Source organism: Nicotiana tabacum, chromosome 9 (genome assembly GCF_000715075.1).
Source record: "Nicotiana tabacum cultivar K326 chromosome 9, ASM71507v2, whole genome shotgun sequence".
NCBI classification, from domain to species: Eukaryota; Viridiplantae; Streptophyta; class Magnoliopsida; order Solanales; family Solanaceae; genus Nicotiana; species Nicotiana tabacum.
In genome coordinates this window covers 92,982,137-93,009,971 of record NC_134088.1, presented here as the reverse complement: position 1 = coordinate 93,009,971, position 27,835 = coordinate 92,982,137, and the positions used below count along the sequence as shown (strand labels likewise).

The window sequence follows — 27,835 nt, the reverse complement described above, 5'->3', positions numbered from 1 at the left end:
TTTAAAATAAAAATAAAATATAGCTAAGTAAATTGTTTCTTATTTAAATTATACGCAAGATTCCTAACGTATATGATTTTAAAATCACTTAAATTTTATTTTTATAAATTCTTTTCTCATTTGAACACTTTAAAAACAAAGTTTTTCTTAGCTAAAATTACAACTTGCTTATTATTATGTGAACAAATATGTAGGATCTTCTAAAATTTAATACTTAAATATTAATTAATATTTCATCATATATAATTTTTTTATTTGAACAAATTGGAAATAAAAGTTTTATTTCACAGAAATATAAATACATTTCAATATTCAAAATTTGAGATGATTTAAAACTAAAAGTTTCAGAAATAATGTTTATTTATATATACTATTATAGAAGTGTAAAACTCCAATAAAAAATATTTAGCATCGATAAAATATGAGTGAAATCAATCCGAGAAAGGACAATGAATGAAAATAAAGAGCATGTCACATTTTTAAACTTTTAAACTCTTTTATTATAAAAGTAGCGTAACTTCATTCTCTACATGAAATATCTATTTTAGAATCTTGATAAATTGAAATTAAATATTATTTTCCTTACTTTCCAGAAAAGTAAAAAACTAATTGATAAATTACATGATTGTAACTAGCATAAAGGTTTTATACTCTGTTTTATATCAATGAAAAGAGTGCACTCTTAATTCTGTTAAAAAGATCGATTGTCCAAAATTTACAATTAATATTAAAATCTTCATTATTTTCTTATATTCTTTACTTGCCTTTTAAAATTAATAAGAAATTAATTATCTTGTTATATAATAACATTACAAATGTAGCATCTATGAAGAGATGTTAGGTGAATACGACAACATAAGATGTTTATATTTGATATAATAAATTAATAATAATTACCGATACTATATAGCTAATCCAACTAAATTCATCATCTTTGCATGTTTCAAAATATATTGAGTTTAACTATTGTGTCAATGTAAATTAATTTTTATTATTTAAACATATATTGCATTTATTTTAACTGCAATTGCTAATTTTCAACAATTTTTTTCTTGTATACGTTTAATGTACACGTGCAACGCACGTACACTAACACTAGTGATATAGAATAGTAATAAACTTGAATACACATCAAATAAAGACTACAACACGCCATCAAATCTGACAAGTATTAATCAAATTTTGATTCTTCATTTAAAATTGGTAGATAAGAAAATTAAACAACTCCTAAACTATATAGAGTTTAAGAAAAGAATAAACACTAGAAACGCTTCTTCGACTTGGCTTTTTCGATCTCTTCACGTAATTCTTTTTTCCATATCTGTTTTTTCTTGTTGATTTGTTGTTCATCAAATTCTTCACCCATCAGCATTGAAATTTCTCTTTCTGTTTCCAGATCGAAACTCTCTTTTATGTTTTTTCTTTGGCTTTGTAACTTCAACTTGGCTTTTTTTAACTCTTCACATAATTCCTTTTCCCATGTCTGTTTTTTCTTGTTGAATTGTTGTTTATCAAATTCTTCACCCATCGGCAGTGAAATTTTTCTTTCTGTTTCTAGATCCAAAGTCCTTTTTATGTTTTCTCTTTGGCCTTGTAACATCAACTTGGCTTGTTTAATTTCTTCACACAATTCCCTTTTCCATATTTCCTTTTTCTTGAAATTACTCTGCTGGGAGCAAGCCATTGGAGAATGAAAACTTTGGGCAGAGAAAAATATATAGAGAGAATGAGAGAACTGAGGAGCAACTTTGGGCAGAGAAAGAAAAATATACTGTATAGAGAATGAGAGAGTAGTAATACTGATGAGCAACTTAAAGAAGAATATATAGAGAATGAGAGAATACTTGGGCAGAGAAAGAAAAATATATATAGACAATGTTTACCCTAATTGACACGCTTTCCTATTCCTATCATCTATAGGAAAGGAAATTTTGATTCAATGTTTCGGAGATTCCTATTTCGTATAGGAAAGCTGAAGGCAATGACGCGTCGGAAATTTGTTTAACCAAAATTGTTACAATTTTATGTTTAATTTTGTGTCAAATCTCAAGAGATCTTAATTTTCACATGTAAGAAATCCAAAAATTAAATACAAGAATCTTTGCTCAGCCATTTTCTTCTAATCAAAGTATCACTATACCGTCCGTATCCAGAAAATGTCAGCATAAGTATCACTAGAACAAATAATTAAGAAAAAATGGACCTGACAACTCTTCCAATACATAAAGAAGACTTGAACTGGTCAGTCAATTTCCCAAAAAGCTAATCCATCCCATATCTCTGTCTCCTCGCTGTGGTAGACTCACTGCATATAAGAAACATTCACAATCAGTTGGGCTACTGGAACCATGTAGTAAGTAAATGCTTTCTGGGATAGGAAAAAAGAAAAAAAAATACAAATGGCTGGATAAACGACGTCTGTATAGATTTCAGAATAATGTAAGTCTCTCCGTCCCATTTAAGTGCCCTACTGTTAAGATAAAAGCTGAAACTTCGAGAAATTTAAGAAAATGTTGGTAAGTGTAGGGAAATTACATTTGTTTCAAGAGAGTGACATAATTTCGGCACTAGCTCATTAATTAGCAGAGAATCAAGAAAAGCTTATATTGCATTTCAAATATGGCTCTAATAGTCCAAAGCAGTGTTGTGAAGAGCGTAAAGCGAGGAAAAGCAACAACCACCTTTTCGCTTAAAGCGAGAAGCGAAATGCTCGCTATTTTAAAGTGAAGCGGATAACTAAAAGAACAACTACGTAACACATAAGAAAGGCAATAAGAACTAAGAATAAAGGATATAAAAATAAGAGGAACGGCAGTATACCATTCCAGTAAAAAACGGGCAGCATTTCAAACGAAAAAACAGTGCAAGAAAATGAAGAAGGAAGTGGAGAAGAATGAGAAAGAAGAACTGAAGGGAAAAAAGAAATCGCCAGCATTTCACTGCTATTTGGACGCTGAACCAGTGAAAGAAAAAGAAAAAGAAGAAGAAGAAGGAAGAAGAAATCACATACCTAGACCAAACTTGATGATCTTGAAGTTGAAAAGTGTAGAAAACTTGAACCCTGGTCGCCTCTTTCTTTCTCTGTTGTTGCTGGTCGAGATGTTTTAAAAAAAGAACATCTTTTTTAATTAAATAGGCTGGCAGCCCTTTAAAACAGAGAAGCGCACGCTTCTTACGCATCGCTTCGCATCGTTCTTCTCGCTTTTTAATGGGAAGAGAGCGCTTTTGAATACCTGCTACGCTTCAGATAGCAGAAGCGCTCGATGGGTCGCCTCGCTTCGCTTCTCGCTTAAAGCAAGGAAAGTCCAACAGATTATCTTTGAAATGGTGTATGGATCAGGAAGAGAGTCTAGCAGCAATGCAATCCAAAGCTGCTATACAGCATAGCTCATACTGAAAGATACCTAAATTAAAACTTATAGCCTAAATGGGCTACTCCATTTGATTCAACTTAGTTTTGGAATGTAACCTTACTTGGGTCAAATAAGAACAGGTGGTTCAAGAACTACACGACGCCTCAAGGTCATGGAAACTGGAAAGGAGAAAATATAAGTGTCTGGCAGAAGTCGTCGGTAGAACAAGTTGTATAAGAACTAATATCACTTAACCCAAGATGGTGGATACGAAAAGGACTACCTGGACAAGAGCTACATGGTCTAAGGGGAAAAAGGGTTGGTTATAGCATAAGTATGCTGAAATAGTGAAATATTATGTGCCTAAAGTCATATCCAAAGTTTACGAGTAACAACGAAGAGGTTTTAACCCAAGACGCAAATGTATTCCTTAAGTACCCCTATGTTCTACACGATGTTTCAGAATGATGAAACCAAAATACAGGATACAAACCAAAGACTTGAACCAAGAATTGTTCAATGACAGTGCAAGGGAAGAAAACAGTAAAATCAACAATTAGGAAAATGGCTAATGGGGTACAATGAAACATGCAAATAAAAAGGCTAAGCTACCGAGGGAAAAGGTCAGATCTTCTTTCATGCTATGAATAATATAGCCAAAGATGCAAATCACCTGCATGTGAAAAATAAGCAAAATCAGTAAAGTTAAAATATTTCACTCAACTAGTGATCAAAATTAAATATGATATTAATTGTATCAATTGAAATTGTGATAATTATGACCTACCAGAAAGAAAATATTACAACGAGGGTTAACCAAGTGATCTTAATAAGCTTTTCAAGTTTTAGGGCAAAATTCACTAGGCTCCTCCTGGAAACTGTTGTAACTTGAACATAGTTTGAACCATTAATCCTATAGGGATTGTTAAGTGTCTCACACTGGGAGGCAAGTCAATTCTCTTACAGGTGATATCCTCAATTAAAGGTGGATTATAATCTCAACCACAAAATACTTCTTATCCTAGCAAGATGAATCTTCTGCTTTTCCAAAACATCGCAATGCGTTGACAACACAACAGAAACGAACGAATGCCATCTCTTTTAACGTATTACTTATGCGTCTTAACATCAGCAAAGAACTCACTTCCTTTCCCTCTTAAGTTTATTCTTATTGTTAAATATAGTAGGCTACAGGAAATAAAGGTCATGATTCATAACTAACCTCCCAACATCAAATATTGTGGTCAAGTTAAGCAATTTGGAGGCAGCATTTACTAAGTTATAACTATGTAATTAGTTGTATGTCTTACATTTTGTCTATTTCTCAGAACTCATAAGTTATCTTAGACCTTTTTTTATAGTGGTGATGTCCGAGCCAGCTCGATCATATCTTGACTATTCTGTAGGGTACTTGCTATCTCTAACGGGTAACTCTCCCACCAATGCAAGCAGATGGAACGAATTCATCAAGCATTCTTTGAACCCTGGTCTACCATGATTTACGTCTCACTTCATCGACCACTAGAACATACTTTTGTGTGCTTATAGCCTTATAGTTATATTTGACTTGACTATAATCTATACCATTTGTTTTAATAACAATGGAGTTCGGACAAACTTCTATGCAAATTATAAAGGATTACCAATAGTGTTTAGGTGTAACTCAATTGGTCAATCACAGAGCCTCTAATAAATTTTCTTTTAAACAATGCAATTTAAGGGACCTTTTACAGAAGTACAAGAACAGTGGTTATATCCTTCTAATTCCAGTTTCCAACTTTATCCCTACTTGTATTTTTGTTATTTCAAATGCATTTTTTAGACTCGTCAAAGTTAAACAACACATCATTAATGCGCCCAACCCCAGTGAGTGCTTAGCAAGCCGATTATTAATCACTTAAATGAATTACTTCTCATAGTTGTGACTTGATTTTTTTTAAAAAATGATGAGGTTGTGACTTCATAAAACAAGATCAGAGGATTGTAAGTTCACCAACAACCTCCAGCTCTGATTTAGTTTCATTGGAAAAACCAACACACATATCATATTTACTTTCTCAGCCTACTACTGAAGATAAATACATATTTAGAGAGAAAGACTTTCTGAAATTCTCTCCTTCCCCAACCTGCAACAGGTACCCCCCCCCCCCCAATGTTTATGTAGAAACCCTCAAATTTAACCATTCTGCTCTCCTGAAAGGTTAAGAAGTCTATGCACCTAGAGGTGTGAATCTCCTCTTCATAATGAAATAAAAACTCTCCAAGCAAGAGCATCTTTGATGATTTTTAAATTTATGGCATATCAAAAGGAAGTTATATCAAAAAACCTTTGAGCCTCTTCAACCTAAACCTGATCAGCTACTATCTTGCAAGACCTATATACATACACCTTCCCTAACTCACCACTAGTTCACTGTGCAATAGGAAACAATTCTATCTTGCTCCAAATCCTAGATAAAGATCTAAAAGGAAATCACTAGTTCCAGAGGAGATGCTGGACAAGAAACAATTCTTTCCATCTTCTAAGAATCTCCACTTCACTGTGCAATAGAAAGGTTGCAGTCTTGATGTTTCCTTAGCATTCACAAGTAACAAATGAACTTGCAAAAATACTATGGAGAACCACGTAACTCACAGGTGAAGCTTCAACATTCACCATATTCCCTCTTTACTTAAAATGCAATTTAAGGGACCTTAAGCGAATCATGAGTAGGTTGCAGTCTTGATGTTTCCTTAGCATTCACAAGTAACAAATGAACTTGCAAAAATACTATGGAGAACCACGCAACTCACATGTGAAGCTTCAACATTCACCATATTCCCTCTTTACTTAAAATGCATAACCTTAAAAGATTCAAGTAGAAGCCATTTAAAGTTATTGTTCTTCTTCTTCTTCTTTTTTTTAAAAATGTGGTTCCCTTAACGTCCGCATACAACATATTGAATTTCAGATGTATTAAGGAGAACATCACTCTAGCTTCATATAACTAAGCCACATGAGTTGCAGGACAACCATGCAGCTCATAGGATGAATCCTCCTCACACGCTAAATTTTCCCTCTTCACTAATATGTAATACTTCAAAAAAACCAAACAGATGCATACTATCTAAAGTTGTTCTCCTAATGGTCACGCACAAGAAAAGAAGCTGCATATGTATTAAGGAGAACGCCATTCTTGCTTCATTTCGCAACATCACATGAGCAGAAGGATAACAATGCAACTCTTAAGATGAAGCTCATCTCTCCATTTTCCAACTTGACTAAAATGAATAACCTCGAGAGATCCAAATTGATGCTTATCATTAAAAGTTAGCAATATTCTCATTCGCTCCAAACGCATAAGAAGGCTATCCCAAAACCACCCACCTATCCACCTCTTTCATTTTAAACAATGTCCAATATTAGAAAGGAATACTTAAGGAATTAACTAATAAGTTTGGCTCCATACTTAAGGAATCAACTACTAACTTTGGCTCCCAAAGATTTTTACGGAGAATAAGTTTCAACATGAAATATTAATACTAAATAAGTGGCCATTGACAATCAATCCTATAAGGGGAAAGATGGATATAGGAGAAGAAAAAAAAAGAGGTGAAAGTTGTATAACGTAACACAACTTGCACCTCATAGTTCAAAAGAAGTTTAGTTCAAGCTCATCTAGTTGTCACACTCTTCTTTCAGGATACAAGTAGTCTCAGAGCTAGCTTGTGTGCTTCTTGACTATTCTACCGAATACATGCACAAGTACGGTAACACTTATTTCCCCTATCTTTTTGCTTTCCATATATGAAAGTGCTTAGTAGGTACCAGCAGTCTTAATCATGCAAATATAACATCGATTCTAATCATCGAAGATATCATTATTGTTTTTTATTATTCTGCAGAAACAATAATGTGAAGCATGCACCTTAACGAGTACATTAAGTGTTGAATTTACACCAACTGGTATACATAACCCACGCAAACAACATGAATAAGAAGCTTAAAGAAAATATTGGAACAAACTCTGCAAGTATAAAACTTTCAGGGGGGGTTTCATCAAATGCTAAAAGATAGAAGGACTCAATTTTTGCACTGCAATTTTATTCACGGTGAAGTACGAAGATGAGGTTTTCCAAATATCATAAATAACTTGCAGAATTATTCTCTTTTCTTCATTTCTTTTTAAACAATTTAAGTGTATTTTGAATACTTCCTGTCCATTTCGTTTGAGAGGTTTGAATATTCACCAAATCCATAAATAAGGTCACGGTATCAATTTATTTTGAGAATCATTAAAATTTAGTCTAATTTTAAAGAGATCTTAATTTTCACACGCAAGAAATCTAAAAGTAAAATACAAAATATCTTTGATCAACCATTTTCTTCTCAGCAAAGCGTAGAAGGTCGGTTATATTGAACCATTTCTTTAAAGGTGACACCTCGAAGTTGTCATGTTTACCAAATATTATTCAGATGTCCTAAACGGTAATTCAGTTGAATTTTTAACCTTTGTCATTTTACAAACTTAAACATGATTATATAGAGTCACACATTTTCAGAAACAAAAAGATCACCCGCCTGAACGATTGCTGCTCTTAGTACGCAATTCAAAGAATGTCAGCTCCCCATTGTTTTGATCAAAATCTCCTCAAAAATACTCCAAAAATAAATAAATATAGTATTGTATGTGAAATACAATTGAGAACAATAATGCATTGGTTCTTAAAGCTACGAAAGAATCTTATAGACCAAACCAGATAAGTGATAATGTTAACGGAAGAATGTTGCACCAATCCAACATACGCCTTGTTAAAGTGGGCTCAATCATGAATCAACCACTTCAGCATTAGCTCTATTTGACTTATAATAATATGATTATTTGATTTATAATGATATAGAATAGCAGTAAACTTGAATACACATCAAACAAAGACTACAACACACCATCAAATCTGACAAGTATTAATCAAATTTTGATTCATCATTTAAAATTGGTAGATAAGAAAATTAAACAACTCCTAAACTATACAGAGTTTAAGAAAAGAATAAACACTAGAAACACTTCTTCGACTTGGCTTTTTCGATATCTTCACGTAATTCTTTTTTCCATATCTGTTTTTTCTTGTTAATTTGTTGTTCATCAAATTCTTCACCCATCAACATTGAAATTTCTCTTTCTGTTTCCAGAAAGAAACTCCCTTTTATGTTTTTTCTTTGGCCTTGTAACTTCAACTTGGCTTTTTTTAACTCTTCACACAATTCCTTTTCCCATGTCTGTTTTTTCTTGTTTATTTGTTGTTTATCAAATTCTTCACCCATCGGCAGTGAAATTTCTCTTTCTGTTTCTAGATCCAAAGTCTTTTTTATGTTTACTCTTTGGCCTTGTAACATCAACTTGGCTTGTTTAATTTCTTCACACAATTCCCTTTTCCATATTTCCTTTTTCTTGAAATTACTCTGCTGGGAGCAAGCCATTGGAGAATGAAAACTTTGAGCAGAGAAAAATATATAGAGAGAGAATGAGAGAACTGAGGAGCAACTTTGGGAAGAGAAAGAAAAATATAGGCAGAGAAAGAGAAATATACTGTACAGAGAATGAGAGAGTAGTAATACTGAGGAGCAACTTAAAGAAGAATATATATATAGAGAATGAGAGAATACTGAGGAGCAACTTTGGGCAAAAATATATATAGACAATGCTTTCCCTGGTTGACACGCTTTCCTATTCCTATCATCTATAGGAAAGGAAATTAGTTAAGAAATATTTTTGCACTGCAATATTTTTGAATTTACACAAACTGGTATACATAACCCACGCAAACAACATGAATAACAAGCTTAAAGAAAATATTGGAACAAACTCTGCAAGTATAAAACTTTCAGGGGGGTTTTCATCAAATGCTAAAAGATAGAAGGACTCACATGCAAATATCACTTGGCAACCATCCTAGCAATGAAATCCTCATACCGGATCTTCCCATCGGATCCAACAACAACTTCTCGGATCCACTCATCAAATTCCGCAGGCTCAAGCTTCTCACCAATACTCGTTAAAATATGCTTTAGATCCGAAACGACGACGAAACCAGTGTCGTCTTTATCAAGGACCTTGAACGCGTCGCGCAATTGGCGATCAAATGGCTCCGGTTTGAGGTGTTTTGACATGAGGTCTAAAAATCGGTTGAAATCGAACGGCGAGGTGAGTTTTTCCTCGGCGATTATTGATTTGAGTTGGGCTTGGGTCGGGTTACCACCGAGTGATCTCATTAGGATCCCTAGCTCCGATGGAGCAATTTTGCCGTCGCCGTCGGTGTCAAAGAGAGTGAATGCCTCCTTCATGGAGGATATTTGATCGTTGCTCAGATCTTTCACCATTGCTATTTGCCTTCTCTTTCTCCTATGTTTCTCTGTCTGTGGATTTTGTCTAACGAAATTGGGATTTAAAAATACTTTATGAGATTTGAAAGAAAATATTTTTTAAGTTGAAAAAAAAAAGTATATTTGAAAATTGAGATATGTATTATAAAAAATGAGAAAATTATTATTCACTTAAAAATTACTCTTTCAGATTTGAAACTTATGTTCAAAAATTTAGTTAAATGTATAAGCAAACACAAATTTGAAAATATTATTGAAAAGGGAAAAACAATTATGTCCAAACAGCCATGTTTCTACTAATAATGCCCATGGAAGTTAAAATGGGCCCCATTCTAACTTAGGATGGACTCTCAATATGCATGGAGACTTATAAAGTAGAAACAAGGATAATAAATTCAAGATCGATTGAACTAAATTGAATTAATCAGAAACGGATCGAATCGACTAATTGTACACTCTAATTCAATCTCCTTCACTAGTGGTTGATTTGCTTTAAAATAGTGATACCCATAACTATCAAATCTTGAATTTGCATCTAGCCATATTGCTTTGGACTTTGACTTGATCTCTTTTGAGTTTTGGTTCAGTTATTCGTCTTTTGGGTTTATATAGACAAATCGATCAAATAAAATAATTTAATAATTATGGTGAGCAAAGCATAAAACTTCAACAATATAATTAATATCAACAAAAAATAGTGCTATCCGTTTACAATTGTCTTCGACAAATTTTCATATTCTAGAGTTATGTTTGACTAAGAGCCCGTTTGGACATAAGAAAAATTTTATTTTATTTCGAAATTTTTTTATTTTTTTTTTCGAAATTAGTGTTTGGCCATAAAATTTTAAATTTTCACTTGAAGATGAATTTTGGAATTTTTCAAAAATTTGAAAAACTCCAAAAAGCTAATTTTTAAAATTTTCACTCTAATCACTCACAAAACATCAAAAACAACCCAAAATTATATTCATGTCCAAACACAACTCTAGTTTTCAAATAACATTTTCACTTACAAAAAAAAATTCATTTTTTTTCGGAATTTTACAATTCTTATATCTAAAAGTAAAATACAAAATATCTTTGATCGGCCATTTTCTTTTAAGCAAAGCGTAGAAGGTCGGTTATATTGAACCATTTCTTTAAAGGTGACACCTCGAAGTTGTCATGTTTACCAAATATTATTCAGAAGTCCTAAATGGTAATTCAGTTGAATTTTTAACCTTTGTCTTTTTACAAACTTAAACATGATTATATAGAGTCACAAATTTTCAGAAACAAAAAGATTGCCCGCCTGAAAGATTGCTGCTCTTAGTACGCAATTCAAAGAATGCTAGCTCCCCCTTGTTTTGACCAAAATCTCATGCAAAATACTCTAAAGAAAGAAATATATATAATATTGTATGCAAAAAAAATACAAATGACTATATTAATGTATTGGTTCTTGAAGCTGCGAAAAAATCTTATAGACCAAACCAGCCAAGTGATCATGTTAATGGAAGTGATTATGAAACAGTAGTAAACTTGAATACACATCAAACTAAGACTACAACACACCATCAAACCTGACAAGTATTATAATAATATGATTATTTGACTTATAATCTATACTATATTAAAACCACGAAATCAGTTAACGAAATGTCATATAATTCATTGTTTAATATCTTCTCCTAATAAGGATACAAAATATTAAAGAAATATCAGAATACAAAAAAGTAGGAGAATTATTTTTGCTGGTTTCGACTTTCGAACAAGGAAATTTCACGATCTTGTGTAATATTTTTGTTCTTTGTCCTTTTTGTTTAATCACAAAGACCAATTTTGCCTCTTTATTTTCCTTTTATATGATTTATTTGTTGTTTTTTAAAATTTAAAATCATAAGTATTTTTAGAAGCTTTGTTGTTAAATTCGTTTATTTCTATTTTTAAAATTTACTACAGCATTGTGTTTTAAATAATAATTACCTCTGAAAAAATAGAAGTTATTAATTTATGATAAAAAATTAATTACCATAATTTAATTTATAGAAAAACGTAAATTACCTCAATGCACACTCCTGTTAAATAGATGGAAAATGAATTTTATTTTTTTGGTAAACAAAAACTAATATTATTACTAAGAAAGTTTATTACATAATTTAACTTTACAAAATATGAATTAGTTACGAAATTCATCTTGTAGATGATAATTTTTATATTCAGTTACTAATTAGTCATTTAATAGGATTAGCGATGAATTTATCCATCGTTAATTTTTATTCTTTTTGCAGTTGATTTGTCTATGATACCTGGTACCTCGACGATCTTTTTGATACGAAATTAATATAAAAGAACGGGATACATAATAGAATATTAAAGTTTCAAAATTATATTTTGAAGGGCTTATATTTTTATAATTTTATACGCGTCAATAGAGGGCACGTCGAAAAAAATAATATTTAATCATTTTTGTAATATTTAAAATTTTAAAATAAAAATAAAATATAGCTAAGTAAATTGTTTATTATTTAAATTATATGCAAGATTCCTAACGTATATGATTTTAAAATCAATTAAATTTTATTTTTATAAATTCTTTTCTCATTTGAACACTTTAAAAACAAAGTTTTTCTTATCTAAAATTACAACTTGCTGATTGTTATGTGAACAAATATGTAGGATCTTCTAAAATTTAATACTTAAATATTAATTAATATTTCATCATATATAATTTTTTTATTTGAACAAATTGGAAATAAAAGTTTTATTTCACAGAAATATAAATACATTTCAATATTCAAAATTTGAGATGATTTAAAACTAAAAGTTTCAGAAATAATGTTTATTTACGAGCACTCATCCCATCTCTATTCCAACATATTGTATGTTAGCAAGGAAGTGGAAAGAATTGAAGGAGCAGTTACTCATCAGGCCTAGTGTGTCACCTTCGGGTGCACCGATGCTTTTTGTGAAGAAGAAATATAGTTCTTTGAGGACGTGCATTGACTACAGAAAGTTGAACAAGGTTACTATCAATAACAAGTACCCATTTCCGCGTATTGATGACTTATTTGATTAGCTTCAGGGCGCTAGGGTATTCTCGAAGATTGACTTGAGATCGGGGTACCATCAATTGAAGATCGGGGCTTTAGATATTCCGAAGACTGCTTTCTAGACCCGTTATGGCCATTATAAGTTTTTGGTGATCTCGTTTGTGTTGACTAACACACCAACAACTTTCATGCACTTGATGAACAACATATTTTAGCCTTATCTGGATTCCTTTGACATAATTTCCATTGATGATATATTGGTGTATTCTCGCAGCCGGGAGGATCATGAGTATCATTTGAGGATCTGAAGAAGATTAAGGAAGTTCGGAGTTGGCCCAGACCTTCTACTACTACTGAGATCCGGAGTGTCCTTGGGTTGGCTAGGTATTATCACCATTTTGTGGAGGGGTTTTCATCTATAGCAGCCCCATTGACTATATTGACATAGAAGGGTGACCCATTTAGGTGGTATGATGAGTGTGAGGAGAGCTTTCAGAAGTTCAAGACTTCCTTGACCACAACTCTTGTTCACGTCCCCACCCCGAGCTTGTAATGACCTAACCGGTCATTTTAATTTTTAGAATCCCGTTTCCTAAAATAAAACTTTATGTAGGTGCTTGTAATAATTTATGACTTGCGGGGATGGTTGGTTCGGAATTTGAAAGTGTTTGAGGTGAAATCGGAACACTTGGTTCCTTAAGTTGGCCTTAAAGTGCTAAGTTTGACTTCGGTCAACATTTTAAGAAAACAACCTCGGTATAAAATTTTGATGATTCCAACAGCTCCGTATGGTGATTTTGGACTTAGGAGCGTGATCGGAATTTTATTTGGAAGTCCGTAGTGAAATTAGGCTTGAAATGGCTAAAATAGGAATTTAAAGTTTGAAAGTTTGACCGGGGAGTTGACTTTTTGATACCGGAGGCAGAATCCAGTTCCGAAATTTTTTATAGCTCCGTTATATAATTTATGACTTGTGTGTAAAATTTGAGGTCAATCGGAGTTGATTTGATAGGTTCCGACATCGAATGTAGAAGTTGAAAACTCTTAGTTTCATTAAGCTTGAATTGGGGTATGATTCATGGTTTTAGCATTGTTTGATGTGATTTAGAGGTTCGACTAAGTTCGTATGATGTTTTAGGACTTGTTGGTATATTTGGTTGAGGTCCCGAGGGCCTCGGGTGAGTTTCGGATGGTTAACGGATCAAAGGTTGGACTTAAAAAGCTGCTGCAATTTTTTCTTCTGCTGTATATTCTGGGCTGTGATCGAGCCCCAGATCGAACCCATATATCGAGCCCACGATCGAGGCCTGAGTCGAATCCAGGGACGAGGCTCAGTATCGAAGCCATGATCAAAGGCAAGGCTCGAGGGCCAGGGTCAAGACCCAAGATCGAAATTGATCGAAGCCATGACCATGTCCCTGAGATCGAGCTCCCGAGATCGAGCTCCCGAGATCGAGCTCCCAAGAACGAGCTCCCAAGATCGAGCTCCCGAGATCGAGCTCCCAAGAACGAGCTCCCGAGATCGAGCTCCCGAGATCGAGCTCCCGAGAACGAGCTCCCGAGATCGAGCTCCCGAGAACGAGCTCCCGAGAACGAGCTCCCGAGATCGAGCTCCCGAGATCGAGCTCCCGAGATCGAGCTCCCGAGAACGAGCTCCCAAGATCGAACTGGGCAGATCTGTAAGTTATAAAAACAGAGGCATCAACCCATTTGCCATTTTTGACAAACTTGAGCTTGAACATAGGTGATTTTTGACAGATTTTCAAGGAAAGACATTTGGGGTAAGTGATTCTAACTCGTATTTGATCAATATACACGAATATATCATTGTTTTCACAATTTAATTAGTGTTTTGAGATTGAAATTTGAAAAAGTTTAGAAATCTAATAGAAACGAAATTTTGAGATTTCGGTATCGATTTAGAGTCGGATTTGAGTAAAACTTGTATGGTTGGACTCGTAATTGAATGAGTTGTCGGATTTCATAACTTTTGCCGGATTCCGAGATGTGGGCCCCGCGGACGAATTTTTAATTAATTTCGGATCTTTTCTTTAAAATATAGTATTTTCTTATAGAATTGATTCCTATAATATTTAGTGATTGTATCGAATTATTTTGGCTAGATTCGAGCCATACGGAGTTGGATAATCGTGGAAAAGGCCTTATAGTGGATTAAATTGGAGCAAGACGAGGTAAGTCTCTTGTCTAATCTTGTGAGGGAAAAAATTACCTCATAGGTGATTAAGATTAAATAATTGTTGCTAATTATGGGGGCTACGTACGCACGAGGTGACGAGAGTCCGTGCGTAGCTACTATTAATGCTAAAGTTTGGGTAGTTTAGGACTCAAAGCATGTATTACTTGTGTAAATTGTATTCTTTGATTAATTAATATTAATTGATATATATATATATATATATATATATATATATATATAATTAATATTATTGATATATATGAATATATTGTGAATTGTTTGATAAAGATATTAAAGGATGGAAATCTCATAGGCTTTATTTCTATTTAAATCAATTAATTGTCAAAAGAAATTGTTCTCCTCCCAAATTTATCTTATAATAAACATACTGTCCTTCCGGAGGCACATAAGAAAATATCCTCCTTTCTTGTGGAGCGGGCCGAACGCCTCGGCAGGATAGATGCATCTATGGATCGCGCCGCACGTCCCTCAGCAGTGTACACAACACTCTGGATCGGGCCGTACGTCCTCGGCAGAAATCGTGCTTAATAATAATAATTACACGATACTTTAATAATTTATTTCAGCTTTAGAAGCTATTTAGTAAATTAGAAAATCCTTGGAATTTAATGAATTATTATTCTTGCTTGTTTATGGAATTAATTGTTACTCCTGTAAATGAGATTTAATTGATAAATTGGAAACTATTTTAATTGAAGGAATTTAATTAATATATTGAGAATTGTTACATTTGAAGGAATTTGATTATCTCTGCTGATTAAACAAATTATTGTAAATTCTGTAAATCATGATGATTTAAATATTCTAGTTTTATTTCAGTTATTGTTATTGACCCATAGTGAGTGTCAAAGTCGGCCATCTCGTCTCTACCACTTTGAGATTAGGCTTGATACTTACTGGGTACACGTTGTTTACGTACGCATACTATACTTGCTGCACTTGTTGTGCAGGATCTGAGACAGGTACTAGTGGAGGACCTATCATCACATACCCACGTCATCACGAGGCATAGTGGTGAGCTGCCTTTCTGAGCCGTTCTGCAGCTACCAGTGTCTCTTCTTATATTTATATTCTGTCTATTTCATTTCAGACAGTATTTGGAGTTTTGTGTAATCTACTAGATGCTCATGCACTTGTGACACCGGGTCTTGGCACACACATTAGTATAAATTGGTATTTTATTATCTTCTTGGAATAAAATTTTAACCAATGTATGTTTGACTTATTAGTTGGCTTGCTTAGCTGTAGTGTTGGGCGCCATCACGACCTATAGGCGAAATTGGGTCGTGACAGAGCTGGTTGGGCGGGTGATGTAACTGCTGGTGCTAGTGCCGTTGGTCGATAACTCTACTTTGGAGCCCCACTCAAATTCTTAGGACAATCTCTCTTGAAATGACCCAATTCTTCGCACTCGAAACAACCCCTCCTCTAACGGAACTGTTGCTCCTGATAACCTGAAGAATTACCTGTAGAAGCCTGAGCAGACGAGGCCTGATGAGAACTCTGCGCTGGTAGTGCACTGAATGAAGACTGGCCTGAGTAAGCATTATAAAAATCGTGGCTAGCTGATGCACCATGATGAACTGGACGACCAGCCTGAACGTGTCTGTAAGAACAGCCCCTACCACGGTAAAATTGACCCCCTGAAGGAACACTGCTAAAATCACCGGAACCACGAGGCCTTTTAGGCTCCCTTTCAACCCGCTCCTGGCTGCGAACCATCTCAATCTGACGAGCAATGTCAACAACCTCGTCGAAAGTAGCACCAAACACTTTCTCTCTAGTCATGAGTAATCGCAGCTGAAAAGTGAGGCCATCTATGAACCTCCTGATCCTTTCCTTATTTGTAGGAATTAACTAGATAGCATGACAGGCCAATTCTGAAAATCTCATCTCATACTGCGTCACGGACATATCACCCTGACGAAGCTGCTCAAACTGCTTGCGCAGCTTCTCTCTGCGAGACTGAGGTATGAACTTCTCCAGGAATAGACCGGAGAACTGCTGCCAGGTAAGGGGTGCTGCACCGACCGGCCTACACCTCTCATAAGACTCCCACCATCTGAAGGCAGCCCTAGAAAACTGAAAAGTAGTGAATGAGACCCCACTGGTCTCCAGAATACCCGCTTTTTGAAGCATCCGCTGACACTTATCTAGAAAACCCTGGGCATCCTCTGACTCAGCACCGCTAAAAGATGGAGGTCGAAGCCTCTCAAATCTCTCAAGTCTTCTCTGCTCATCATTTGCCATAACAGGAACTACCGGGGACTGAGCAGCTGCAACCGGCTGGGCTGGGATGGTAGTGCCCCCGATATCTGAAGTCCTTGTACTACCTGGTTTGGAGTACGAGTAACGGGGGTATGAGTACCTCTCCCGGCCTGAGAAGCGGCAGGTGTGGCCTGAGCCGAAACCACCTGAGCCAGACCAGTGCAAGCTGCCAATATCTGGGCCAAAGTCTCCTGAAGGCCTGGAATCTCAGTGGGCACAGCTGGTGCCTGAGCTGATCCTGTCGGCTCACCTATATCTGGAATCTGCTCCTGAGCTGGAGCAACTGGTGGTACTACAGTTGTTGTTCCAACTGTGGTACGAGCTATACCTTGACCTCTATCTCGACCCCAGCCTCTACCACGGCCCCAGTCTCTACCACGGCCCCAGCCTCTCGCGACCCTAACTGGTGGCTGACCGTCCGAACTGGTAGTAAATATTCTCACCATCTGTGAGAGAATAGAATAACATAAATTTAGTTTCAAGAATCAACAATTTCGTAAGACGGAATACAAGAAAGTGAAGTTTTCCTACGATTTCTGCAGCCTCTCGAAGATAAGTACAGACGCCTCCGTACCGATCCGCAAGGCTCTACTAAACCCGCTCATGACTCGTGAGACCTATGTAACCTAGGATCTGATACCAACTTGTCACGACCCAAAATCTTAACCTGTCGTGATGGCGCCTATCTCAGTACTAGGCAAGCCGACAACATTAATAACCCACAATTTCCTTTAAATAAAAACAATGTAACGTTTAATACAATACTAAAAATCTAGCAATTTTCGATACAACACTCCCAAAACCTGGTGTCCCAGAGTACATGAGCATCTAATATGAGTATAAGTCTAGAAAATACGGTCTATAATAGTCTGAGACCAAACACAGTAAACAAGGAGATAGAGAAGGAGAGACAAGGTCTGCGGAACACGGCAGCTAACTCAAAATCTCCTGAAAATCAACTGCGCAAAATGATCAACACCCACTATATTCAGGAACACCTGGATCTGCACACGAAGTGCAGGGTGTAGTATGAGTACAACCAACTCGGCAAGTAACAATAATAACTAAGGAATTGAAGATAATGACGAGCTATACAGTCATAGTTCACTTTCAGTAGTTCTAGCAAAGAATATACATACTTACAAATCCGGCAGTTTAAGTCAAATCATTTTTATACAGTTCAATTTCAAGTAATCCGGATATAAATTCTTTCATAGATTTTACAACAATGACAGATAGCAACCAAGTGCAATAACAAATGTAAAGCAAGTACAACCTCTCATGTAACAATCACTCAACTTATCGCAACAACTCAACCACTCGGCTCTCAGCCTTCATCACTCACACTCAATGGGTACCCGCGCTCATTGGAGGTGTGTACAGACTCCGGAGGGGCTCCTACATCCCAAGCGCCATAATCTGCATGGACAACTCACGTGCTGTACGGACAACTCACGTGCTGCACGGACAACTCACGTGTTGCACGGACAACTCACATGCTATAATATCCTGCACGGACAACTCACGTGCCAGAATATCCTTACCTCACCGATAGGCCCTCGGCCTTACTCAGTCCTCAACCTCTCAAGTCCCTCGAGCTCTCAGAAATCACAAAGATCATCCCAAACAAAGATAATATAGTATATCAACAAATATCCAGAAAGACTGAGGTATAATACGCAAGAAAAATCATGATTGAGTACAAGACAATAATTAGCAAATAATTCAACAAGTACACAACCTCTACGGGTCTTAACAGTACTATAACATAGCCTAAGCATGATTTCTAATATGATTTATAGTCAAATTTCTTCAACATATAGAGATCATATAGCTAACAATAAATTATTCAACTTTATAGTTTCCCGGGACGGACCAAGTCACAATCCCCTCGGTGCACGCCCGAAGTTATAGAATATGAACGCACATCCAACCACGAGTCCAACCATATAAATTTCACCAAAATCCAACATCAACTCGGCCCTCAAATCTTCAATTAAAGTCTATGAAGATTTCTACCATTTTCAACCCAATCCTTACCCATTTGAACTTAACAATCCTTCCACAACCTTATTGGTATGTATACATAATACTCTTATACCCATGAATCATACTATTAATCATCCATCTTTACTCCAAACCCAAAATTGAAGAATTGAGGAAAGAAATTCTTGCCTCTTTGAAACCCTAGCAAGATCCTTGTGAAATCTTCAAACCTTGAACAAGAATTGATGGATAAATGACTAAGTCTTCACTTTCTCTCTTTAAAATGCTCTCACCTCTCTCTAAAATATTAGATTTTGGCTAAAAATGAGCTTCAAGGGCTATAAATCGAAGTTGGGTCGGGTCAAAAATTAGAAAGAATGGAAGCTCCGACGCAGTTATGCGGCCGCATATGCGATCGCATAACAGGTATGCGGTCCGCATACCAGCGGCATAATTTGGCCTCCAAAGCTGAACGTTACTGACCCGGTGTGCGGTCATTATGCGGTCCGCATACTTGTTCTGCGGTCACATAATGCACCGCAAAATAGGTCTGCAGTCGCATTGTGCACCGCAGATTTTTCTCAAATCTTGCCCCTCTCCTGATCCACTTTGCGACCATTATGCGGTCCGCATAGTGATTCTGCGACCGCATAGTGGTCGCATAAGTGACCTTTTTCCGATAAAATTTTTCTTTACACATCGGTACATTGTTAAACCCAAAAAGTTCGAGCCGCGGCGAGCTTGTACTAATTGATCTACCTCGGCACCACCAAACCTTAATTTCCTTAGCAAAATTTCTCTGGGGTCGTTACACAAAAGTTAACATCCGGTCAACCTTTTCAACTTAAATTCTAAACCTTAGATCTAAGCGCTCTAAATCATTTCAAAACCTCACCGCCCAAACCAATTACCCCGGCAAGCCAAATAACAACTGTAATTCACAATTTGAGCAGTAAATGGGGGAACGAGATTGCAATAGTCAAAATGACCGATCGGGTCGTTACACTTACCAACCTCTAGCAATTAATCATAGACTTGCCAAAACTATCCAAGCACATATAAATATTGAAAACCCAAATAAACAAGATTTTTTCTCTCCAAGAAACACACAAAAAAAAATCTCCATCAGCAACATTAAATGCAAGATTGAAAGAAAATTTCATGGATGAGGTAACAAACAAGGTGATACAATACAAAAATATATATATAGAAGATTCCAAAAATTTAAGCAAAAGGGGACCTTTTTTAATAGGTATGGTTGGAATTCATTGAAAACATATAGATGAGTCAATATATAAATTTTGAGGGAGATTTGAGGTGATTAGGACTGATTTGGTATCAGAATTCGTAGTTAAAATCGAGTTCAAAAAATTCTTTCGCGACACATGTATCAAATATGTGCCACGCATGTATCACACACACATGTGTATATGGATATACATGTGATACACATTTGATACAAATATGATATATATGTGATACACAAATGATACAAATACAAAAATTATTTTTTCATGTTTCATCTTCTACTTCGAAATTTCAATTCAAACTACCTCAAAACTCCGCCAAATCATTCCAAAGTTGAGATTCAATCTCCTAAAGATGTACCCAATATATTCTAATAACACACATTTAAAAGAAAGCAAAAATTTGACCTTTGTTTTAGCAACAAATAGCTAATTGACTAATATTAAAAATATATTATGAATTGACTAATTTTTGTAATAAGCTACTTATAAATGGAGATGGCATGGAGTTCCTATTATGTAGTACTAGTAGTCGTACCCGCGTGATGCGCGGTCAATATTTAAAAATATTAATTTATTTCAATTGTGATCGGGTTTGTTTGAACATTAGATCGTATTGCTTTAATAAATTTCAATTGTCATTTTATTTGTCAATACTATATATCTAATAATAAAATCTCTATTAAATTAAAGAATACTTATATAGTCATGAAATAACTTTTTTGTTATGTATTTTTCTTTATTATATTATCCAATGTTTAGTATTACCACATTGTTAATAGAAATTTTTATTAGCATATTATTTTATTTAATATTTTTGTCTGCTCCTCTCATATATATATATATATATATATATATATATATATATATATATATATATATATATATATATATATATATATATATATATATGAGAGGAGCAGACTATATATATAATAAAAGAAGAGGCAAAAGCATAATATTAAGACAAGTGGCATAACCACAAAAAGCCAAGTGGCATTAGGACAAAACAAACTACCTTTCTAACTAAAAAACCTTTTGAATTTTAAATTTTGAATTAATTGGTTGTTACTCTATTTGAATTAATAAATATGCATATATTATAATTATCTATAATAAAAAAATAAAAAAATATATATATTAAAAAAAAATCCATTTTAAATTGGGGAGTAGTTTCAAGTTGAACTTTTAAAATTATTTTAAAATAAAAAATAAAATTAGCTATAATAAAAAATGAAAATATATAATAAAAAACCTACACATTCACATTGGAGAACAGTTTCAAGTTGGAGTTTTAAAAATATTTTAAAATAAAAAACGAAAATAAAAATCTATATCTATATTCTATATATCTATATATATAATAAAAGGAGAGAAAAAAGCACAATATTAAGACAAATGGCATAACCACAAAAAGCCAAGTGGCATTAGAACAAAACAAACTACCTTTCTAACTAAAAAACCTTTTGAATTTTAAATTTTGAATTAATTGGTTGGTTACTCTATTTGACTTAATAAATATGCATATCTTATAATTAGCTATAATAAAAAAAAATAAAAATATATATATTAAAAAAATTCCCATTCAAATTGGGGAGTAGTTTCAAGTTGAAGTTTTAAAATTATTTTAAAATAAAAAAACAAAAATAAGAAAAAATAAATTAGCTATAATAAAAAACGAAAATATATAATAAAAAACCTACCCATTCACATTGGGGAGCAGTTTCAAGTTGGAGTTTTAAAAATATTTAAAAATAAAAAATAAAAAAACTTTCAATTCAAATTGGGGAGTAGTTTCAAGTTGGAGTTTTAAAATTATTTTAAAATAAAAAAACAAAAATAAAGAAATAAAAAACTTTCAATTCAATTTGTGGAGTAGTTTCTTCCTAATATAGTACTCTATATAAATAAATATTTTATATTATATATATAAAAAAGAAGTAAATAATTAAATGATGCCAAGTGGTATAACCATAAGACGACAAGTGTAGATTTTTAGGAGAAAGCTCCAACAAAGTTGGAGTTTTAAAATTATTTTTAAATAAAAAAATAAAAATTACCAATTCAAATTGAGAATTAGTTTCAAGTTGGATTTTTAAGACAAAATAAACTTCTTTTCTAACTAAAATAACCTTTTGAATTTTAAATTTTGAATTAATTGGTTATTCTATTTGAATGATATAAATATAGATATCTTATAATTAGCTATAATAAAAAAATAAAGATATAAAAATCAAATACCCATTCAAATTGGGGAGTAGTTTCAAGTTGGAGTTTTAAAATTATTTTAAAATAAAAAAAAAAATGGAAAAAAGAGGAATATATATATATATATATATATATATATATATATATATATATATATATATATTAAAAAAACTACCCATCCAAATTAGGGAGTAGTTTCAAGTTGGGATTTCAAAATTATTTTACAATAAAAAACGAAATTAAAAATAAAATAAAATTGCCAATTCAAATTGGGAAGTAGTTTTAGTTTGGAGTTTTAAGATAAAATAAACTACATTTCTAACTAAAAAATATTTTGAATTTTTAAATTTTAAATTAATTGGTTACTCTATTTGTATTAAAAAAATATTATAATTAGATACAATAAGAAAAACAAAAAAAATCTACCCATTCAAATTGGGGAGTAGTTTCAAGTTGGAGTTATAGAATATTTTATTAAAAAAAATACCAATTCAAATTAGGGTATAGTTTTAACTTGGAGTTTTAAAATAATTAAAACGAAAAGAAAGAAATAAAAAAAAACTTTCAATTCAAATTGGGTAGTAGTTTTTTCCTAATATAGTCTCTCTCTCTCTCTCTCTCTCTCTCTCTCTCTCTCTCTCTCTCTCTCTCTATATATATATATATATATATATATATATATATATATATATATATATATATATATATATATATATAATTAGTTAAAAATTTAAATTGAATTAAAAATAATTATACATATTGGTAGTTTGTTTTATAAAAATAATAAAAAGGCTTATATCTTTATACTTTTTATGAATTTAAAATTATAATTTAGTAAAAATATTACAGTATTTAAAATTTCAGTAAATTCCAAAATAAGAAAACTAATCAAATATTACAGTAGAAAAGAATGTACGAAAAGATGGGAATGAAGAAAATTTTATGATATTTATAGACTTAATTAATAAATAATAAATAAATAATAAATAACACTCAATAAAATTATTGATAAATTTAGACAATTGAATAATTTTGAACAGTATAATATAAGTTTTAAAAAAATATATTTTTAGAGTAATAAATATATATATCTATATTATAATAAAAGAGAATTAATTTCAAAATATAAAAATAATTGACAAGTTAATAAAAAGTCATATTAGTAAATATATAGTACTAAGTACTTGCTAATTTAATAATAATAAAGAATAATAAGGAACAAATAATTTATTCAATTACTATTTAATGTGTATTCTTTTGTTTTGTATAGATTTTTTAATATCTCTGTACACTACATGAAATAATAAAATAATAACTAATATTTATTAAAATAATTTAATATATTTAGATCATAACTTTATAAAATTAATATTCTGTTAAATTATCCGCGCATCGCGCGGGTTCTAACACTTGTATTATTAAAAGGAGAGAAAAAAGCCCTTTCCTTAAGCCAAGTGGCATCATAGAAAAAAGCCATATGGCATAAGTAGTTAATAATTAGTTATTTAGTTAATAATTAGTTATTGGTTATTATTTTTAAATTTAAATATCTATAAAATAATAAAATAAAATATTTTATAATAAAAAACGAAAAAAAAAACTGTCCATTCAAATTTATATATCTATATATTATTAAAAGGAGAGGAAAAAGTCCTGTCCTTAAGCCAAGTGGCATCAAAATATTAAGCCAATTGACAAATTAATAAAAAGTCATATTAGTAAATGTATAATACTAAGTACTTACAAATTTAATAATAACAAAGAATAAAAAAGGAACAAACAATTAGTATTTGATTACTATATAATGTATATTCTTTGATTTTGTATAGATTTTATTATATTTCTGTACACTAAATTACATAATAAATTAACAACTAATATTTATTAAAATAACATGATAAAATATTAAATTATAATTTTATATAATTAATATTCTGTCAAATTATTCGTACACGGTTAACACTAGTTTTGATATAATAGAAGATACAGTATATATTTTATTACTCTCAATGTCAATGCATATAGAGATCCGAGCCTAGAAACATGGATATAAACTTTCAAAAACAAGTGAAACGCCCCTCAAGTTTTATACATAGGAGAAAAGCAAAGAGAGTCAGAGAAGGCAAATAGCAATGGTGAAAGATCTGAGCAACGATCAAATATCCTCCATGAGGGAGGCATTCACTCTCTTTGACACCAGCGACGACGGCAAAATTGCTCCATCGGAGCTAGGGATCCTAATGAGATCACTCGGTGGTAACCCGACCCAAGCCCAACTCAAATCAATAATCGCCGAGGAAAAACTCACCTCGTCGTTCGATTTCAACCGAATTTTAGACCTCATGTCAAAACACCTCAAACCGGAGCCATTTGATCGCCAATTGCGCGACGCGTTCAAGGTCCTTGATAAAGACGACACTGGTTTCGTCGTCGTTTCTGATCTAAAGCATATTTTAACGAGTATTGGTGAGAAGCTTGAGCCTGCGGAATTTGATGAGTGGATCCGAGAGGTTGTTGTTGGATCCGATGGGAAGATCCGGTATGAGGATTTCATTGGTAGGATGGTTGCCAAGTGATATTTGCATGTGAGTCCTTCTATCTTTTAGCATTTGATGAAACCCCCCCTGAAAGTTTTATACTTGCAGAGTTTGTTCCAATATTTTCTTTAAGCTTGTTATTCATGTTGTTTGCGTGGGTTATGTATACCAGTTTGTGTAAATTCAAAAATATTGCAGTGCAAAAATATTGCTTAACTAATTTCCTTTCCTATAATGATAGGAATAGGAAAGCATGTCAACCAGGGAAAGCATTGTCTATATATATTTTTGCCCAAAGTTGCTCCTCAGTATTACTACTCTCTCATTCTCTATACAGTATATTTCTCTTTCTCTGCCTATATTTTTTTTTTCTCTTCCCAAAGTTCCTCCTCAGTTCTCTCATTCTCTCTCTATATATTTTTCTCTGCTCAAAGTTTTCATTCTCCAATGGCTTGCTCCCAGCAGAGTAATTTCAAGAAAAAGGAAATATGGAAAAGAGAATTGTGTGAAGAAATTAAACAAGCCAAGTTGATGTTACAAGGCCAAAGAGAAAACATAAAAAGGACTTTGGATCTAGAAACAGAAAGAGAAATTTCACTGCCGATGGGTGAAGAATTTGATAAACAACAAATCAACAAGAAAAAACAGACATGGGAAAAGGAATTGTGTGAAGAGTTAAACAAAGCCAAGTTGAAGTTACAAGGCCAAAGAAAAAACATAAAAGAGATCGAAAAAGCCAAGTCGAAGAAGCGTTTCTAGTGTTTATTCTTTTCTTAAACTCTGTATAGTTTAGGAGTTGTTTAATTTTCTTATCTACCAATTTTAAATGATGAATCAAAATTTGATTAATACTTGTCAGATTTGATGGTGTGTTGTAGTATTTGTTTGATGTGTATTCAAGTTTACTGCTATTCTATATCATTATAAGTCAAATAATCATATTATTATAAGTCAAATAGAGCTAATGCTGAAGTGGTTGATTCATGATTGAGCCCACTTTAACAAGGCGTATGTTGGATTAGTGCAACATTCTTCCGTTAACATGATTACTTATCTGGTTTGGTCTATAAGATTCTTTCGTAGCTTTAAGAACCAATGCATTATTGTTGTCAATTGTATTTCACATAAGAACCAATGCATTATTGTTCTCAATTGTATTTCACATACAATACTATATTTATTTATTTTTGGAGTATTTTTGAGGAGATTTTGATCAAAACAATGGGGAGCTGACATTCTTTGAATTGCGTACTAAGAGCAGCAATCGTTCAGGCGGGTGATCTTTTTGTTTCTGAAAATGTGTGACTCTATAATCATGTTTAAGTTTGTAAAATGACAAAGGTTAAAAATTCAACTGAATTACCGTTTAGGACATCTGAATAATATTTGGTAAATATGACAACTTCGAGGTGTCACCTTTAAAGAAATGGTTCAATATAACCGACCTTCTACGCTTTTGCTGAGAAGAAAATGGTTGATCAAAGATATTTTGTATTTTACTTTTAGATTTCTTGCGTGTGAAAATTAAGATCTCTTTAAAATTAGACTAAATTTTAATGATTCTCAAAATAAATTGATACCGTGACCTTATTTATGGATTTGGTGAATATTCAAACCTCTCAAACGAAATGGACAGGAAGTATTCAAAATACACTTAAATTGTTTAAAAAGAAATGAAGAAAAGAGAATAATTCTGCAAGTTATTTATGATATTTGGAAAACCTCATCTTCGTACTTCACCGTGAATAAAATTGCAGTGCAAAAATTGAGTCCTTCTATCTTTTAGCATTTGATGAAAAAACCCCTGAAAGTTTTATACTTGCAGAGTTTGTTCCAATATTTTCTTTAAGCTTCTTATTCATGTTATTTGCGTGGGTTATGTATACCAGTTGGTGTAAATTCAACACTTAATGTACTCGTTAAGGTGCGTGCTTCACATTATTGTTTCTGAAGAATAACAAAAAATAATAATGATATCTTCGATGATTAGAATCGATGTTATATTCGCATAATTAAGACCTTTGTTGTTGTGTTGGTACCTACTCCGCACTTTCATATACGGAAAGCAAAAAGATAGAGGAAATAAGTGTTATCGTACTTGTGCATGTATTCGGTAGAATAGTCAAGAAGCACACAAGCTAGCTCCGAGACTACCAGTATCCTGAAAGAAGAGTGTGACAACTAGATGAGCCTGAACTAAACTTCTTTTGAACTATGAGGTGAAAGTTGTATAACGTTATACAACTTTCACCTCTTTTTTTTTCTTCTCCTATATCCATCTTTCCCCTTATAGGATTGATTGTCAATGGCCACTTATTTAGTATTAATATTTCATGTTGAAACATATTCTCCGTAAAAATCTTTGGGAGCCAAAGTTAGTAGTTGATTCCTTTAGTATGGAGCCAAACTTACTAGTTAATTCCTTAAGTATTCCTTTCTAATATTGGACATTGTTTAAAATGAAAGAGGTGGATAGGTGGGTGGTTTTGGGATAGCCTTCTTATGCGTTTGGAGCGAATGGGAATATTGCTAACTTTTAATGATAAGCATCAATTTGGATCTCTCGAGGTTATTCATTTTAGTCAAGTTGGAAAATGGAGAGATGAGCTTCATCTTAAGAGTTGC

General features: G+C 33.1%; 1 long non-coding RNA gene and 1 other non-coding gene across 2 annotated transcripts; one reads left to right on the top strand and one right to left on the bottom strand.

Annotated features, from left to right (window-relative positions):
• Positions 1-2,020: 2,020 nt before the first annotated feature.
• Positions 2,021-9,931, bottom strand: LOC107760961 (uncharacterized). The gene is made up of 3 exons (XR_012694960.1): positions 9,259-9,931; positions 3,011-4,026; positions 2,021-2,305 (listed from the first exon to the last, which is right to left on the bottom strand). It is a non-coding gene; the product is annotated as an uncharacterized LOC107760961 (transcript).
• A 14,699-nt stretch (positions 9,932-24,630) lies between these two features.
• On the top strand, positions 24,631-26,102 carry LOC107767767 (uncharacterized). Its single transcript, XR_012694959.1, has 2 exons — positions 24,631-25,258; positions 25,452-26,102. It is a non-coding gene; the product is annotated as an uncharacterized LOC107767767 (long non-coding RNA).
• The last annotated feature ends 1,733 nt before the right edge of the window (positions 26,103-27,835 follow it).